Source organism: Epargyreus clarus, unplaced genomic scaffold (assembly GCF_041222505.1).
Source record: "Epargyreus clarus isolate Ecla_fem2 unplaced genomic scaffold, WU_Ecla_fem_2.2 ptg000010l, whole genome shotgun sequence".
Lineage (NCBI taxonomy): Eukaryota > Metazoa > Arthropoda > Insecta > Lepidoptera > Hesperiidae > Epargyreus > Epargyreus clarus.
This window is the reverse complement of record NW_027332218.1, coordinates 10,697,166-10,717,766: the sequence shown is the minus strand read 5'-3', so window position 1 is coordinate 10,717,766 and position 20,601 is coordinate 10,697,166. Positions and strand designations below refer to the sequence as shown.

The window sequence follows — 20,601 nt, the reverse complement described above, 5'->3', positions numbered from 1 at the left end:
ACAGTTAATCGTATCCCAGGATTTGAACCCCGGTCGCCTAAGTGGGAACTAATCACTGAACTGTGACAGCGTTGCTGTATTATTAAATTATATGAATGGATATGATTTATTATTTTTGAAAGCGCAAGATTACTTCATTAGAAATAAATCGTTGTAATACTTGTATGTACTTTTGTATATAGAAGTATTTTTGTATATGGAAGCCAAGAACAGTCAATGTTTATTTATATTTTTTGGGTTGTCGTCTTGTTAAATTTCTTGTTGTACGTTACAATTCTCAAATTATCACGTAGCACTCCTAATATGAATACCATTTTATACAGTTTGGAGTACTTTGGAGCTACTGCGTATTATAACAATTTTTCCAATACAATAGTCCAAAACCATTAATTACAGTACAATTGAATATACGCCAACATTAACAAAACGAGACGAAAACATAAAAATCATCAATCAAACGACGGAATAAATCACCGTTACGTAACACGGCAGCGGTTGCGTTTTCTTAATTTCCACGCAACGACATTCGGTTAGAGCGAAACGGAAATAAAACAATACACGCTAATACTATACACACGAGAGGGATAAATATATAGCGTGTAGCCCGCCCGGCGCACGCGCAACGCTGAAAGCTCCTGATTATCTTCAGTCTTAACCCGAGCTTCGTGAAGTGCGGACGCGGGTCGCGCGCTCGTCTGAAAATCCGATTTCGATATCACCTGAAGTGACTTCAGTGAAGTGAATGCATTGAATTTTTTGTGACCATTTAGTAAGTGACAATTAGTTCATCTTTCGTGACGTGGATGGTCTGCGAGAATTGTGTTCCTTCCCAGAAGCTGGTAAGCGGATTTGTGTTATTTTAAGATATAATTAAATATAGCCCGGCGGCGTGTATGAAAACATAATTAGTTTCATATCTATGAATCACGATTAGCGAGAATCCTGCGGATTATTGGAATAGTTGGAGACGCTACTACGCCGCCTGTTCTGGGCAGATGTTGTTACTTTTTATAGTTGTCCTTTTATTCAAATATTTGTGCACCTTTTACAAAACAATTTTAATTTTACTATGATATTGAATAAGAATGTAACGAATGACGTGTAAACAATAGCAGGATAAAATAACATGTAAATAAAGTAAATCTAAGTGTTGTAAAATATATTTTTTAAATTAAAATGTGAACACATTTTATATACTCACACTGTATAAAGTATAAATAAATGTTTACACCTTGACTATGGCTACAGGTGCTACGATAAAAATGCGTAGCGTTAGCGCAACCTTCTACGAATAAACCAATGTATACAAATGAGTAGAGTTGACGTATCTGTGTGTGGTTACAATATACTTGTGGTTTTACCCGCGAATAAGTTTATATTTATAAAATTGGAACGTAAAAATCTTATCCAAAATTTATGTATGTCAAATTATACAGGTTTGTAGGAAATGGTGTTGGAAAGATTTAATGCGAAAAATTAAAAATATATAGTGCACGTGTACGACTGTACGTATAGTATCAGAAAAATATTTGGTACTTTTACACAGGTACTTGTAGGTACAGGTACTTTTGTATTTCTTTTGGCGTCTCTGAGGAGGCGAAGATAAATTTTGATTCTTACATCTTTTCCCAAAAGCATCAGATTAAAGTTTTTAAGTATAAAGCTTACTTAAAAATATAAAAAAATGTTCTTATTAATAATCAATTTCTATTTAATAAAACTTTAACTGTAATAAGTCTGTCCATCAATTGATACATACAATTTATCACTTAAACCGTTTAGTCTAGAAAAAGAAAAAAATCTATAGGATTTCCTTATATAGGTATTAGCATTTATACCCCGTACTTTCATCCATTTTTACAAGGAATTTTAGATGTATCCACTAATGTCCGTTATTAATTGAATTTATCCAATGATTTCCTTACAAGATAATATAATAATTATTATATAAATAATTTAACTATTCTTGTATGCAAATTGTCTATTTTCGATCTTTGTTAGTTAAAACATTAGTAGATTGCTTAGATAATATTTATGGAGTTAAGGTAACCCCCTTAATAGAAAATAGAATCTTATTTTTCAAAAAGTACTCGTATGACATAAATATTCGCAGATATTTTGTGACATTTACAGTTATCTCCTTTAAAACTTAATTAGTCAGTGTTGTATTTCCAGTGCGTGGTAGGGACATGTAGCGTCCCAAGCAAGGCGGTCCAAGGCTGGTAGTGATCCCTTAGCATTCATCCCGCGTAACGCACACCGCGTGGCGAACAATGTGTTTTTGTTGCTAACAGAACAACGAGAGACATAAGAGTCGTTTTAGTATTGTTGATAAGATTTTTGTAATAGTTTTTTTTGGAAAAATGTTTGTGAGATGCTTTGCTGCACACACATTACTTTATATTTCTTTACTTTACTTAAAGATTTTTACTTATTTGTAATTCTAAATTTGGCTTAATAATATTTTGGTTAAGTTTTTTGCATTAGATAGTTTTTTTTAGTTAACTATTTTTCATTAATTTAATAAAAAGAATAAATATGGATAACGCCTAAACTATTTTATTAAGTAAACTTTAAAAGTTTGTGGTGGTTTATATGTATGTCAGGGTTTAATTAAATAAATAACTTCTAATTGACACTAACTAAACAAGGTTGAGCATGAATCAACAAAATAAACATATTTAAAATTTTAAAAATGTTTACAAAAACTAACAAGTCGTCAAGATATGTGTTGAAAAAATATTTATTTTAAAATAATATGAATATAACTTGTCTTGCACGGTATAATCATAAACACATTTATAAATGGAATTCGTTAATTACATTTGTTGTTTTATATTTAATGCACACTACTGAGTAAACGATCATTGTTTTGAGAAGTAATTACAGTTGTTGAGAGATTATCTTTAAATATTTTTCTCCATTAACTGTAAACAATTACAACTGTTTTAACGTTACATTGGACGTACCCCGTACTTTCATAAATTCTTCATAGTTTTCTGATTAGATTTTTGATAAATTGCCTCCATAAATTGTATCGCATATTTAAGTTAGGTTCCATCTAAATACGTTTAGCGGTTAATGAGATCACTTCTTTTAAGAAACAAACACAAAAACAATAGTTTATGAAAAGATGAACGTTAATAAAAAAAAAATGTTGCCGCTCCACAGTTGCCGCTGTCCCGACGGTCACGCATAACGTGTGCCTTGCACGTGGTTTGTTCCTTAGCAAAAAAGGCCTGAAGATGTTCCTAATCTATTGCTAAAGCAGCTGTCTTCATTAAACGCTTGTCTATTGTATGTAGTTAGTACGGCAGGGTAGTAAATAAAATTAATGCGGATTATTGACTCAAGTAATGCTTTTTTATGCTTTAATTGTAAATGTTGAATGTTGGGGTGTTTTTATACATATTTATAGGTAGTATTCTTATGAAATTAAGTATTAATAAAAATGGGAACATTATACTGGAGTCCTTATTAAGATTTTTTATCGTTTCGAGATATTGTGTGGTCACCAGTATCAGTTTATCTATACCAAACAGATCGATGATTACACGCAGATCCGGGTTCGATTCCCATCCAGGCTACGATCTGCGTGTCATATCTGTTACAACGAATTGAATATTTCTTCTAGATCTCTAGTTATGTCTATGTATTTTTGTGTGGTAGTATGCCACTTCCAATACAATCCAATGTAATCCGATTTTCGTTTCAATTAGCCATATTAAGGTGGCGCAGAGAAATAAATATTTTACTACAATCTTTTAATTAGAATATGGCAAGTAGTAATAAGGCAGGCGATGTGTGGCGGTGGAACAGATGAACCATAAATACCATACCTTTAAGTCCTTTGTTATACTGGCGACTAATTTAGAACGCCTAATGAGTTAGCTCTTGCTGCTTCTTTATTGTTGCTCCGGCGACTGATTTAAACCGGCTAATGTTAGTTACAAGTTAGTTTAGTCTACATTAATTAATCATTATTATTTTAGTTATTTTGTGGTTCCAGTACTTTATTATTTATGGATGGGTAGGAGGAGAGGGATTGTTTATTGCAGATTTTCGCAGTTTCTGAAATTTAAATTGTGTAAATATTGCGTAACTATGTGTATTTTTGTTTAATGGACCCCAACTAGCCTCTGTCGTGGTAAATTTAGTGATAACTAGTTTATGACCGCGGCTTCGCCCGCGTTTAAAAGAAAATAATATAACATACATAAAACTGAAAATTCGTAACTTCAACTTTGCTAAAGATCATCACTTGATCAACTGCATAGTTTACGATTCCATCCTTACTAATATCGATTAAAATAATCGATGTTTTGGGTCCAAAAGATCGATTCTCCGATTAATCGATCTTAGATCTAGTTCCCGTGGGATTTCCGGGATAAAAACTATCCTATGTCCTTTCTCGGGTCTCAGACTATCCTTGTACAAAATTTCATTAAAATCGCTTCAGTGGTTTGGGCGTGAAGAAGAGACAACCAGACAGACAGACAGAGTTACTTTCGGATTTATAATATTAGTAAGGATAAAGAATATAATAAAGAATATAAAGAAATGACTAATGAATGTGCACCACCGCAATACTTACAAATTACTCTTATCCTTCAGTTACGCCATAGTTTTAATGGAATTGAAGCAACAAACGAGCGTAAAGCCCATTTGACGATAAGTGGCAACTGCTGCTCATGGACGTCATAAATCAAACCCAGATAGGATTAGAGTTCTACCACAGGTCGGTCCGCTACCACTACCGCTGAGGACTTGCAACATCTCATATAGCACATCAAATGCAAACACCTAAGCGCTTCACAGTGATTAGGTAGAAATAGGGCAGAATAGAAATAGTTTGAACTGTTAAAAACTTCTGAGCGTTTGTTTAAACTCGAAAGCTTTCTTACTACAAAGAGTTTTTTTTTACTACTATATGAATAGTAGCCGACACTGGCTGGAGGATGGAGGTTGATGATTAATGTGTTGGTGACAGAAAAAATCGGCCGCAGACGCCATCTGTAAATAGATGGTTCGTTGACTCTGGTTAAATGGGTTACTAAACATTGATAGGTGAATGCCTTAGTAGAGCACATTATCTACCTTTTATAATTGTTTGTGTGGATTATGTACCTATTTATATGTAATGGTCGACCTCGGGAGTATTCTTATCCTATCTGGTTCATAATAATAATAATCATTTATTTCAGAATTAGATTACATATTATAAAAATTACTGTCCCACTGCTGGGCACGGGTCTCCTCTCTTAATGAGAAGGATTAGGCCATAATCCACCGCGCTGGCCAAGTGCGTATTGGTAGACTTCACATACATTTGAGATTTTTTTTTATAAATCTCTCAGGTATGCAGGTTTCCTCACGATGTTTTCCTTCACCGTTTAGCAAGTGATAATTAATTTCTAATACGCACATTACTTTAAAAAATCAGAGGTGCCTGGGATTTGAACCTCGGACTCCTCGATCGTGAGGCCGAGTTTCTTAACAACTAGGCTATCTGGTGTTGATTGTATAAAATTAGTGAGAGACCTTATTTATTTTGGAATAGGGTTCTTATCTTAGCGATGTATTTACTCTAATGTTTATATATACCTAATATTAATCGGTGGTAGATTTAACATCCGGTGGACTATTTTTTGTTTACTTGCTACTTAAATGTTAATACAACCTGCATACATCAATGAAAACATCTCAGTCCTCAGGAATCACAATGCACCTGTGATCGACCTCAGGAAGATCCTGTTCTATGTGAAGTTGGTTAGATGTTCATTGGTGATAGTAAACCCCTGCCATCTGGTGGTTCTTTAAAAAAATATCCCACTGCTAGGTACTGAATACCCCGCTTGGAGCTATTGGCGGAGCAAGTACTCGCTTATAATTAAAGTATTTCGATTCATCCAAATCTAATTATACCTAAGTGGTATACGTACATAAGTAAGTATAAGTATATATGGAATTCAGTAATTTTATATTTAGGTTAAAACGTTTACGCAAACTGGGTTTATCGTCATTTTACTCGGAAGTTTAAAAAATAAATGTCTTCTGGATATTTTTGTGTGGCTTGCACTTTGATCAACGGTGATCAAAGATGATCAAAGTTGGGAATTGAGTGGCTTTTTACATTATCTGTCTTAATGGTTTGAGAAGCGTTTAATATGGTCTTTGACTTGATTTTAAGTATTTACGAGTATTTAGCGACATTAAGATCTTTTTGTAATGTCCTCCACCACCCAAGTACTTGGGTCCTTTTAAGAAGCTTTCTTCACTCACAGACTCGTATTAGGATTCGTATCCTTGTGTCGTGGGTGCTCGTTGTGTGTTTGTGGATGAACAGATATCCAAATTCATAATTCAGATGTTGTCTGGCCAGTCATCGAACCCGGAATCCTTTGCGCATCAGACCGTTATGGTATTGTCTACCCGACGTAGACAATCATTGATGAATTTCAGTAAATCTAACGTTCCTCATAACATATCGAGTATTGCAAGATATCTACATATACCACAAAGGACCTAAAATTACAGAACAGTAAGTCTAATGTTATCGTACTAGCCCAGATATTCCGAAATATCATAGACTATACATACTAGCGGCCGAAAGTCCATAAATTTGATTAGGTCCGTGAAATTGAGCGTCACTGAAAGCTTTAAAAGAGTGCAGCTAGGGCTACCAATAAAAGATAAGTAAAATAATTTACAAGATAAAAAGTGTTTAAATAATATATGACCACAGACGGTTCTACCACCTGGATACCACCGTCTGTGGTTCGATCAGGCGGCACCACCGCCGCACCTATATCTGCCTAATAATAGCAGTGTTAAACGCTGCTGTCTTGCACTTTGAAGGGAGTGGTAAGGGAGATATACTTATCCATTTCAACTCAGTCATCAGGGGTAGCAACGTATCTGTGGTCAACCTCAGGAAAAATGTAATCCTATCTGGGATTGATTACAGATGTCCATGGGCGACAGTCGCCACTTACCTTTAGGTGGACTGCATGCTGCATAAAAAAAGTTGTGACGGCGGTGCCCCTTCATCACTATATAGACATAGTAAAAAAGACTCAAAAAATATGTATTTAAATTCAAATAATTTACTTTCTCAAAACCAAGAGTGGCAACCCTGAGTAGAATAATAATATGGTTTTATTGTTCAATAAACGCGAAAATAGATTAATTCGTTTGAGTCAGTTCTCGACACCATCAGTGGTTTGGCAGTGTGTTTATTTATTATTTTTTGTCTCAGGTTTCCAACTCCGTTGATGACGTGAAAAATTTTCTCGGGGTTTTTTCTGAGTTGAAGTGTTTTGTAGTTTGTAGAGTTTCATAGAGTTAATATCTGCGTCATACAGTACTTAAGACGCTTAATTCAAGGATTATAAAAATTGTCTAATGACTTAACATATTGCGGGGATCTCATTTCAGAGGTAGTTCGCTACGCCAACAATGTACTTTTTAGTAGGTTATCAAAGGTGGTAGAGTGATTATAGCCCGGGGGTATCACAATTAATACTACAGGCGGAAATTATTTTTGCGTCTTGGTGGAAAGGTGTAGTCGCTGACTTACATCTGAGGTAACGATTTTATCCCTCAGGATTGACAGTACATTTGCTTTAGGTAGACCGTCTTTATATGCAGTTGGTTAAAGATTCACATATACACAATTTCGACAATATCTAGGTATCTGGGATTCAAACCCCGGACCGTGTGAGGCCGAATTTCAAGGCTATTACTACTTTTAAATAACGTACGGTAATATTAAATTTCGTCTAGCTTAAATTAGTTTCCTCAAGTGACAATTCTATTCTTGAATTCCGTGGAGTTCCCCCTGTATTATGATTGGTAAACTACACTTATATCTTTATTCAGTTGAAATTTTAACTTTATTCCCTTGTAATAAAGCATTGGAGTAAATTATGATGGTTTAACTATAGAGTTATTGGAGTTTGAACTTATCTCCATTGTGATAAGATCTTACTAGAAACTATAAGGAGATTTGGATAAATATTGAAGGATATTTTCAAGCTATTTCCATTTCGAAGGTATTGATGATTTGTTTATAACAAACTTTAATCATCTATTTAATGCCTTAAGGGATGAATTTCGAAAATATTTTCTTGGTGCTTATAAGTGTAGTTTAAGGAATTGCTATGATTTTCTAAGTAATGTTATTTCTAGATTGAGTGAACACTCAATCAGACATACTTTATTTTAATAAAGTAGATAGTTAAAGGTTCTATAATAAAAGGGGTAATGTTTGTTAGTAACTCAAAATCTCTTTGAAAACGCATAGGCATCGCTTATTGTCAAATATCAAATTATCAAAAACATTTTTAATAATATTTTTGTAGTGCTATTTAGGTACCAATCTTACAAACGCGTGAACCGACTTTTTGAGGCTTTTACTGAAATTTTAATATTTAGAGTTTTCTGAAAAGATTAATCTAGAAAAATTACATAAATAAATAATGTGATCTCATAAATAAATCATTTGATAAAATAAGGCGTGGCCCATAGAAGTTTGTCTCTAAAAATAAAAAATAGGCATAGTTACATAATTTTACATAGGAAGTCATTTGGCTTCGATATAAGTTCAATGAATTTCCTTGAATTTTAATGCAACCAAATGTATATACGTCACCTGATTAGTATGTACGGTTGTACGTAACATTAGTTTTTATACCGTCTGTAGTGTATTCGTATTGCATAACAAAGTCAATTATATCTTCAAATGACATACTTGTATGCAAACGTCATGCGGATCCCTTCCTCGTTACATCATTGGCTTAGCTGTAGAGCCACCATGGGTTTGGTTTAAGTCAAGACAATTGTATGAAGTAGAACCCTCTTAAATTAATGTTTAATTCAATTAGTTACTATTTTAATGATGTTTGGAAAATTTCATATTAAAAAAATATCATTTGAATAAGCCATGGGCACAAAAAATATGAGTAGACAAACATCTAGACTGAGGCAAGAATTGAAACCTTTCTATCTCGCGTTGTCCAAGCCGGGATTCAAATCGGGATTCTTGCGAGTATCACATTGGTACAGAACCAATGTTTTCTATTTATATCATTTAAAAAGTCTGAAATGGGTCCCCTAAATCGTAATTTAACAAGTTAACTGTCATCAATTATGTTATCACATACATACGTCATTTCCTATACATAATAATAAATGATTTTATCATACCAAATATAATCTGAACCATAATGTACATAAAATAAGGCACTTGGGATAAATAGAGACGTAACTTGATAACTCGAATGCATTAAAATCGTGTAAGTATACAATCGAGTTTGCGTACATTCATATGCAAATTCACACAGAAATAAAAGAATTAAGATAAATCTTTGGTATGAAACGTCAAAATTATTCCTTACGAGCAACGGGAGGGGCAGTAATGATCGTAATCTGGGATATTATTGTCAAGGGTAGGAGAATGACCCGGGATAAGCAGAAAGAATGACCTTTTTGACAAATAAAATAAGCCTCGCTTTATATGCGAGTGTGTTTTGCAATTTATGGTAGTAAAGAAACACACGAGGATTTAACTATAACTTAACCGAGATATCCTAACTATAATATTATAATGCAAAAGTGAGTTTCTTTGTTTGCTACGCTTTCACGTCTTAAGTATAGTTCGCGCCAAACTTCTAGTCCGCTCTGAAGTTGTTGCGAGCAGGTTCATTTCTATGTTCAGAGCGGACTATACAAAACCGATTGCCTTGCAATTTTGTACACACATTTTAAGCGCACAGACAAGGTCATTAGGCACATATTTTCCAATAAAAGTACAGTTACCGAGGGATAGGTAAAACTATTATTAAGAGCTTTCTCTGATCGTGAGCGAACCCGCGGGCAAAAGGTTTTAAATAAGGTTTCAAAAACGTTGGCAGCTACAAAGGCGAATATAGATATTGTAAATTAATAAAGGTCTGAAAAGTTTAAGTGCGCCCTAAACTGGTGGTTTGCTGTAATAAATCTGTTTATCGACGACCCGCGTAGCGGAGCGGTCACCATACTGGTCTGACGCGCGATGGGTCCCGGGTTCGATCCCTGGCCAGACAGACATCTAAATGATGAATTTACATCTCTGTTTCTGCATGCTTTTGCCACATCTTTATTATTAAAAACTGCACTTAATGCATTTATGCATTATATGAGAAAATGGCAAGTACACATGACATTGAAATAAGGGATGCGATCGATCTGCGAGAGGTCATCTCCTGACGTTATCTGCGTCCGCTGTTATCAGCTTCCGTTAGGTCTGTAACGTAGGAAATAATTAATGGAGCAATTAAATTAATTATAGTTTAAAGGTAGTCGTGGCTCGAAATGCCGACAACCTGTCACATATCAGTTTTGGAAGGGGAATAGTGTTATTTTCTAAAGAGTTTTTTTATTGAAGTGGCATACGTACTTGTATAAAAAGCAGATAGCCTAATGGTTTATAAACTCGGCCTCTCGAACGAGGGGTCCGAGGTTCAAATCCTAGGCACCTCTGATTTTTCGAAGTTATGTGTGTATTAAAAATTAATTATAACTTGCTTAAAACGGTGAAGGAAAACATAGTGAGGAAACCTGCATACCTGTAAGGTATTTATATAAAAAAACATATCAAAGGTATGTGAAGTCTACCAATACGCACTTGGCCAGTGCGGTGGACTATGGCCTAATCCTTCTCATTCTGAGAAGACCCGTACCCAGCAGTGGGATAGTAATGGGTCGATGACGATACGAGCTTGTAGTCCGCCTGATAGCAAGTCACTGGCAGGGATATAAAATCAAAAATATTATTTGGAGTCGGAAGCAGAGGCGTTACGAGATGCTACCTCTGAATTAGGGTGAAAACATACGAGCGACTGTAAGCGAGCGGTAAGATAGTCAGACGATTCCGACTCTAGCTAGCAGTTGCTTACGACAAGCGGCAACAGTCGGCGGGGGTCAGCGGCGCGGGCTGTCGCTCGTGTATAAGAGTCCTAAGTCCAATCGCCTCGTGTAATTGTTTTTGTCATACATGCCCTCTAAACATTTTTGGGGTCATTCTGCAAGCTCTGAAAGGTCAGATAAAGGCGTTACAACATCATTCTACGATTTAAGAGTGTCTATTTTCAAACTCTTACAAATATCATCATTTATAAGAAACATATGGGTTGCTATTGAAATGGTTGGCTATAAGAGTGAAAAAGCAAACTGCGATCTAAAAAGCTTCCATCAAAATATCCATCTACGGGTAAAAGCATTCCAGAACATTATCCCATTATTATCAACCCGAGTGACCTCAAAATGGGCTCGTAATGGGACAATTATGGATATGTAGACCACGCGTCACGTTTTAAAAGGACATTATGAAATAAAATCTTTGATGGAATTTTATTGAACTGCAGAATTACTTCGACTTTTAACTGATAACTATTTTTAAACAATTTTATTTTTATCTTTCCATTTTGTCTGTTTTTATAAAAAAATATACCTATTCCTAATCTTTAATTTTGTTCTTCTCATATTTACCATTACTGTAATAAGGGTAGGTACTTATTAATTTTCAAATAGGAACATAATAAATATAAAAATTACCATAGCCTTATAAAAAATATATGAGATTCTGTATCTAAAACGATTATATTAATTCTTAATAACTTTACAAAATCTAAACAGTTTTTATATAAACAAATACAAGATAATTCCAATATACAATACAAGTGATTCCCAACCTTTTTATAGCCTTAAGTCTAAATAATCATAAACCTTAGGATAAACACCCACATTGGGCATAAAATCGAATGCTTTATAAATGCCATTATATGCGGATTCCTCGGTTAAAGGTCATAAATGTCGATATAAAGCATAGGTTCTCAACCTTTTCTAGGTCAGGACCACTTTTATGACATTCTTGTAAGCAGGGACCACTATATAGGTACAATAAAAATAAAATGTAATAATCAAACTGAAATTTGAATTTGATTACAGCGATATGCGACCACACAAACTGTTCTTCCCGGGGTCGCTAACTAGACGGTTTGAGTTCCCACTCTTGCTGCCCGCAACCCTGGAAGCCCCTTTAAGTCGCCTCTTACGACAGGCAGGGGATACCGTAGCCCTATTCTGTTCCCGGTACTACAGGGACAAAGTTCAACTATCCTAGGACTAACATTCTTACTCAAAGTTACACGCAAATCATCACTTACTTTCAAACGGCTAAATTTAATAAAGGGTCCTCTAAATTTAAAATTGTTTGCGGACCATAATTTAGCTTCTGCGGAACACTGGTGGTCCACAGACACTGGTTGGGAACCCCAGATATAAAGCTAAACCTGTTATCTACGGTCACAAAATCAAAACAGACAGTAAACAGCGTTCAGACGGTAATTTAATAAACCGAATACGTTCAGTGATTGTCTCAAATCACATGAGTGGTACATTATCTTCGATTGTTCTACGTAGGGATGTATGGATGTGGTATCTCGGATCTCGATATGGGTACGGATTTTTTAAATTATGTCGGGTTCGGTTGCCGTTACCGATATGAAATTATTTTGCATTGCCTGATATTTTCGCACACGGATGTTGCATTTTTAGGATTTTTAAGTATTATTATACAATTCGGGTAAAAAAAACCGATTGCTTAAAAACAGCTTATGTCACTTCTACGATTTAGATGAGTTTAACGACAACACATGTGTTAAATTTCGTTAAGTTGTTTGAGCTGCAGGTCTTGCCAACATATGATACATTCATATAATGTAAATATACGAACCTACGCTCGAAAATTATTACCCTAGGCTGTCGCGTACTAAAATACAAATACTCGTAGTTAATGATATTATATTTGTAAAGTATGACGACGACTTGGTTAGTCGAAAACTTTTCATACCGGGTTCTCATTTAGAGTCTGCTCTTATCCGAAAATATTCGAAACTTTTTAAAATTCGGTTACGGTTTCGGGTATTTCAACAATAATTTCTATTACGGAACATCCCTAATTCAACGACAATAAATATTAAGACACGAAGAAACGGAGTGGACTTGTCAAAACATAGTATTCGATATAAGACTTAGTTAACCGACAATAAGATTGAGTATTGTGTGTTCAGAAACGCGGCAAGTGTCATTTCACGTTTCGATCGCATGAGACGCAATAAATTTCAATTAAAGCCGACGACAGCAAGACTGTCCTGTTGAAGAGATTTGGCTAAGAGTATTTTTCGTGATATTCGCATGCTAATAATTCTGTTTTGTTGCTATACTGTATTACTTTTTAATGGATTTCACGTAAAACTGAATTTGTTACTACACGCGAACCTAATATTACACATCCTTATTTGTTTTTATTATATTATTTATGGTTTTAATCCTTAGTTTTATTACGTAATCTGTCATAGTGAAAAAAAAGAATTGTCGGGTTTAAAATAATTGCATATAAAAATTAAAAATCGTTTATTTCATCTACTTAGTGAATCATGGATCATAAATTTTATCACAGAATACTGTTTTATTGTAATTATTTACGTCAGTTACCAATAATAAACCCTTGCTAATGAGCAGCAGTTTACTAATTAATATATATTTTAGCACTGGCCGCCTAAAATATATCTATTTGTGTACAATAGTGTATATAATATATCTATGACAATAACGGACTGCTAGGTATGCCAAAAAGGTGAGATACCTACTCTTTGAAATGTTAAAAAGAAAATATATTTTTAAAGGTCAGTCCTACATAAACGCAAGAGAATGAATATATTTTCATCACATACGTTTTACGTCCTTTTCTGTACAAATACTAGTAACATTTAACATTTAAATGAGTTTACCAACCTTTAAACGGAAGGGCTTTCGATTTAAAGGAAGTCAAACTCAGATCCCAGCCAAGGGAAACACGTATGACTATCAACTAAACCTCAGACAATAAAAGGTAGATAGACTGCACCGCGAGAACAAGCTACGAGTATTTGACCTTAGACGACATATTATTTCCAAATTCAATTTAAAATATTGAAGTACCTATAACGAATTCTGTCGTTTTGCATTGGGTAAACGTATCACACAGTCATACAATTTAAAAATAACGATTGAGCTCAGTTTTCAAAATAATGAAAAAAATTTAGATGAATCGTTAAGTTATTGTTATATTAATAAGTACGAAAAAAACAAAAAATGCCATCGTGTGTTATTGAAGAGGGCAATAATTGTATTTGACTTCACATAAACAGTTCAGAATTATTATATTTACTATCACGCCACTATAAATCCCACAAGAACAAGTTATAATAATAATTTAATTATTTATTTATAGTTACAAAGACTCATTTACATTTGATACTTAAAAAATTTCAATGTAGAAGGCTGCAATGAAATATATAACTACAGTCAACTCTATTGCTTATCATCTTCAGGATACTGTTGGAGCTATCCCGGACAAGGTACATCAGGGAGCTGCATCTTTTTCGCATTATGGTATAAAAACAGTTTACATGAACTTCTGCAAACATCCCTGATGGACTAGTCCCATCAGCATCCTGAAACCATTATTATATTGAACTCGAGCATCGAAAGTTAGTTATGTTTTAAACTTTTAGTGCAACGTACGAGTACAATGCGTTGTCTTTCTTTTTTCTCCGAGTGTATGCCTATCTGCCATAAACATAATGTTGTCAGTGCAAACCGCCATTTTATATCCATTTACATGTAAAACACAATTGATTACCATCAATTTGCAATGCATCGTTATTTATTGTATAACGTGTTGCATAAAATTGTTGTAAATATTTCCTCAGGCATTGTTCGCGAAATAATTTATTAGCGTGGTACGGTGAAGATAAGTGGCCATCTTGGCTGAATTATCTACGTAGCGCCACCTGTTGCCCTCTTGGATAATTAATTATGACTAAAAATAATTGTCTGTAAAAATATTGTATTGTCTATGCTGAAAGGAAGGAATTTTAACCATAGATAAAGATGGTCGTAGCGAAAAAAATAACTTTATGGTCCGATAAACTTTTCTGTGCTAATGCCAGGAGCGCCACTGGCAATCATAATGTTGCTAGAGTGTAAAAACTACTCAAAAAGTGGAAAAATTAACGATTGTATACAACAATATTCACCATAATTATTATTACGGTTTTATAATAGTTATTGAAAAAATATTCTTTTTATCGTCAAATGACATAGGATCTCTTTCTTTTAAAAAAAATACGTAAAATATAAAAAGTTTCTACCTAAAATGTTGTTTTCGAAAACCGTTACGCGGAAGGAAAAATTTGTCAAACTTCAGAAATCAAATCACGGAAGTTGCAAAGTATCTATGAATCGTAACGCCAGACAAAACCATAGACAAAAAAAAACAATTAGTTGCATGCATTTTTGTTTTTTCATACTAACAGCCCTATAAGGATACTGTTATGGCAACAGGCGCCAAAGAGAAAGCCTAGTTCGTAAAATATTCAAAAATATTGTTGAAGAAAATCAGACTGTCACCAGACAATTAGACAAAATGTGTTATCATAGAAATAGCCTTCCAAGGATATTGTTATGGCATTGGGCGCCAGATAGAAAGACTAGTTCATAGAATATTCAAAAATATCGCCGAGCACAGCCGATTAATATTTCTATTGCCATGACAAATGATACCCACTTCCTTGTACGTGAAGTGCATTTTATTGGCTATCTTCCTACCTTGTCTAGCGCACGTGGAATGGTATACGTGCGAGCGAGTACACTGCAACGTGTAGTGTTATTGCAGTCAATCATCTATATTCGTGGTGGCTAGTGGAATATTATCGAAGCTTCCGGTTGTCTTAAGTCATTGACTCGAAGACAGTGTTGCTAGCTCGGAAACAATGGTCCCTTTTTCGTGGGGAATTGTGAAGGGCAAGATTGATTTCTGATTTGGTTTTTGGTGCCTTTTTGGTTTTTGCTCACATTTTGTTGGGTAGTTAGGTCTATAAGGTAGCTGAAACAGCCCCTAAGTGTGCTTTCAATTATAATGTATGTAAAAGTGACAAAACTCTTTCGGATTCAACTAGGGGACACACACACGCATTACTGGCCTTATTATAGTGTTAAGGTTTGTTATGTTCTAGTTTAAAGCAATAGTAAGATAGACATAGATAAAAAACGTCCGAACTTAGTCCTTAGAAGTCGACGCATCTGTGACCGACTTCAATTAGAACTTCAATCTTATTGAGAAGTGATTGCGAGGTCTAGGTTTCAGGTAGACTTTGCTACTTAAAATTGCTCGTTTGGTACTTAAAATTTGGAAAAAGTAGGTAAGTAACTCTTGTCTATGGAGTGGTGATTTGCTAATGCATGGGCAGCTTTATACGAGTGCTCTTGCAACTACTTTGAATAGCCTACTTTATGTACGACATCCTATGTATAATAGAGATTCGTCTCATCAATTTTCTGATGTGGTCGGCTCAAGATTGTTGATTTTAGTGAAGAATTGCACTCATTATTAACAGTTAGTGTCACTACTAACCCAGTTGGTAGTGCTACATCATTTCTTTTAAAAACACAATCGATGACAAATAGTTTCTGTAGGGTTGTCTAATTTTAAATTTGTAGGTAATTTACTTGGTTTCAAAATAGTTCTATTTCTCAATTCTCAGATACATTAATTAAATTGATGACATGAAAATATTAAAACACTACAATAAAAAAATAGATTTATATGCATTTTTCAAAATTTCTGCATGACTAAAATATAAGCTAATATTGATTAAAGTATTAAGAAACTATACATAACGTTATATGGACCACCCATGTATTACGCCAAGTCATAAGTTAGTATTTCTATGCAACCAAATTGTGGAATAAAGGTGGTAGAGCCCTTTGTGGTTCGACTCCGGAGGCACCACCACCACACTTATTTCTGCCTAAAAATAGCAATGTCGCTCTGCTATGTTCCGGTTTGAAACGTGAGGTAAGGGAGCTATACTTACCCGAGGCGTTCCAGCTCAGTCCTCAGGCGTTAAATACACAAATTAAAATAATATAAATAAATTATAAAGCGTGGTACAACCCTATATCCTAATAAGTGTCCACTCGCGTACAATGGACTCACTTTGGCCGTCCACAATGACGCACCGACTCTTTGGGACACTCCGAACAGAAATCCGTGGAGCGCCATATTATTATAAGAAAACACTTTTATTTTGAGAAGCTGTATAAATATACGCGTGACTAACATTATTTTGTACATATACAAGAAATATTGTAGTGAGTGGGATAACCTGACGTTGGGCACAGATGCGCCGCTACCCCTAAGAAATAGGCTGGAATGTCTCGGAAAAGATTTCCTTACCACACCGTTCAAACCAGAACATACCAGTGCTATGCAGAATATATATAATTATATAGGCAGAAATAGGTATAGCGGTGTTGCTGCCGAAGTCGAGCCACAGAAGGTTCTACCACCTTCAAAGCCTATTATACATTGATTGAGTTCCATACAAAGCCACCGGAACCCAATACAGTTAGTATTTTGATATGGTTACGTCATTACCTAGCCCTAGGATACGCAGTACGCAACGCGATGGAAATATTAATCGTCTTAGCAATGCCGTGCGCACCGTTAGCATTACTGCATTGTTAATCGCATCCTTTAATTATCTTGGGCTTATTAAACATTGTATAAACTTCCGGTGTTGCTTAGTCAATCTTTGCTTATTTCTTTGTATTCTTTTCTTTTATAATTCTGCCCTCTGCTCTGTTTTTGGTCGACTGCGGACGGTAACGTTTTTCGATCATATGTACTCGTACTAAGTATTTCTACACTATGTCTCTCACCCTTTCGCACGCCCTCCGGTCCAATGGCTTCACGGCTTTAATTATATGAGTACTGTCGTTGGATTCATCTTAATTGTGGGAGAAATAGGCACATATACATTTTGAAGCAGTGGGAATTTTTGGTTTTTATACTAATTTTCTACTTTGAATTTTACGCTCACCTCTGAATATAACAGAACTGCGTTGCTACCGCGAGGGCTAGGACTTAAAGCCCCCTTTATAACATTAATCAAAAGAGAAAACAGCGTTGCTTGGCACTGGTGTCTTGGTGTGAAATGTTGAAGGACTTGAGCCACGGAGAGTCCTACCGCTGCGTGGAAACCATCAAATTCAGTTTATTTACGTGTAAAAATCTCCATTTGTGACCAAATAATGAATCCATCTGTCCTGGTTTTCTTATTGTTCTTATTTATGCCCTTGACACCTATGCTGTTAGTATAGTATGGTGTATGAATCGTTTCATATTCTTAACATTCTACATTTGCATGTGAAGTACAGAAATGGTTTACGTAAATGTATTGTTTCACTATTTCCATTCGTTTTGCATAACTACATATTTAAGTTACTTTCACTTAACACTTAATCCATAAAACATAATATTTCATGTGCCCTAGACATAACAGATTCTTTGACAAAGAGAGCATTCACACTACATAGTGGAACCCTTCTTTCGACTCCAGAGGCATCACCGCCATACCTTTTTCTGTCTAATTATTAGAGTATTAAGCACTGCTGTATTCTAGTTTGACGGTTGTGGTAAGGGAGACATACTTATCTAAGCCTTTCCAACTTAATGTTTAGAAGTAACAGCGCAACTGTGGCCGACCTCAGGTCGGACCTTAATCTTATCTGGGGTTGATTAAGACAGCCATGAGCGGCAGTAGCCACTAACCATCAGATGAATTGCATGACCATTCTCTACATCCAAAAAGAAAAACTTACTTAAAATACGGCCTAAAATAAAATCAGTTCGCCAATTCATACGTGTAAACAAACAGCTATTTGTAAATTCGAGTCCCTATTCTGTAAACCGTTCGATTAACACGAAAGAATTCTGTCACAGCGGGTTACGAGAATTCGTAATGAACGTGAAGAATGCTAATGGCATCTTGTCTCGTTACGAACGATTGACGGTCGTGTTTAAGTTTTGGTGTGCGGAATTGGGACGGGAACATTGCGAGAATTACGATAATAGTCGTTTAATAATCGTGTCACGGGTAATAATAGATTTTGGGGATAATAATAGCATTTGTGCGTGAAACTGCATTTATTAATAAATATATTTTGTGATGAATATTTGTTGTGTTGTCATTTTGAAGCAAAGTTTGATTTGTTCTTCTATGTGGAACACTTGATGGTACGTGGTCTGTACCACGGTACGAACAATTTCTAGCACATTGTGACTGTATTTATTTTCCTCCATTTTTTTCTAGGTCTATAATATTATTGATTGTCTGTCCTACGAGGATGGTGCTTCATGCTGACACATGGAAATTCCGTAGGTACATTCGCCAACGAAGTATTAAATCCGAATTAGTTTTCGATTCCGCTCTTCGCTACTTCATGTTTCGATGACACAAATGTCAAATTACATCTATCGAATGTTTAAAGATATATCAGTCGTTAGTTACTAATTAATCTTTAATTTATCCTTAAATTTACACGAAGATACGTAACAATGAAAATTTAGAAAGGAATTACGAATTCATGCAAATTTCAAAATTTCGTGTTGTCGTGTCCTATTCATACTATTGTAAAAATTATAGTATACTACAAATCATTGCCAAGCAACAATAAACACCCTGAGGTGTGAACACGACACGTTGGTCGCAGATGTTATCTCACGATTGTGATGCGGTACGCTCGCGTCCCGGGGAAGCCTGCGCGATGCATCCAGAATAAGCCTTCTGGGAACCGCTCAAAAAATGTGTCGCGCGTAAAATATGCGGGAGCGAATAGAATTCGTAATGATTGAATGCTCGAAGATAAGGAAAATAAGGGAAATTGTAAACTTTGTTAAAAATTGTTGTGGTATAAAAATAGATGCGAACGATGTGAATTTTTTATTAAATCCAGTTCAATAACTATAAATAAACATAGTCCGCTTGACTTATGATATTTATATAAAAAAACATTAAAGTTATTAGTATATTGTTAGTTATTGGGCGTTTCGAGTTGCTGTATTGGTGTTTTGTATCCTTCTTTGAATTTGTGACACTTAAATATTTAAAAAAATAAGTAGTAAATGTGTATTGATTAAACTAACAGCTTTTTGGGACTATTAAGAATTTAAGATATATTATCAATATATAAGTAATCCTATGTTTCCCTACTCTACCTCTAAATCAAGGTAAGGAAAACGTCTTATATTTAACCTTCCAAAAATTAACGTTCTTCACTTCAAAACAGAGTCACTGACGTTGTGAGCTTATGTCCTTAAGCGTTGTATCCTTAGCGTTGTAACATAATCATATGAAAATTCAGTTTAACCTCACAATAAACTTACAATTTTCTAACGAAGTATTAAACTGGCTAAATCACGCATTCAAGATTCAACAAAGTCCGCCTACACAAGTCAAAATAAACAATGGTAGAGTCTATCAAGTAGAGCCACTCGACTCGAGTTAACCAATCTAGAGTATTAGTCCATACAACGCCCCTATTGTTTGTAGAGTTGTGGTGAGGTCACACTTGGGGGATCTGGAGAAAGAAGCTTTTCGGGTATGAAGATTTAAAAATTATAAAAAAATATTTATATGAAAAAAATAGTCAGCTTCAGACTACTAGATAGTA

At 34.9% G+C, this 20,601-nt stretch overlaps 1 protein-coding gene across 3 annotated transcripts in view; it reads left to right on the top strand.

Moving 5' to 3' along the window:
- The first annotated feature begins 642 nt into the window (after positions 1-642).
- Btl (fibroblast growth factor receptor) overlaps positions 643-20,601 on the top strand; it is an 88,048-nt gene continuing 68,089 nt past the window's right edge. For all 3 annotated transcript variants that reach the window (XM_073077445.1, XM_073077444.1, XM_073077447.1), the window contains exon 1: positions 643-839. The gene's annotated coding sequence lies outside the window, so the exon portion shown is untranslated. The remainder of the gene's footprint in view (positions 840-20,601) is intronic.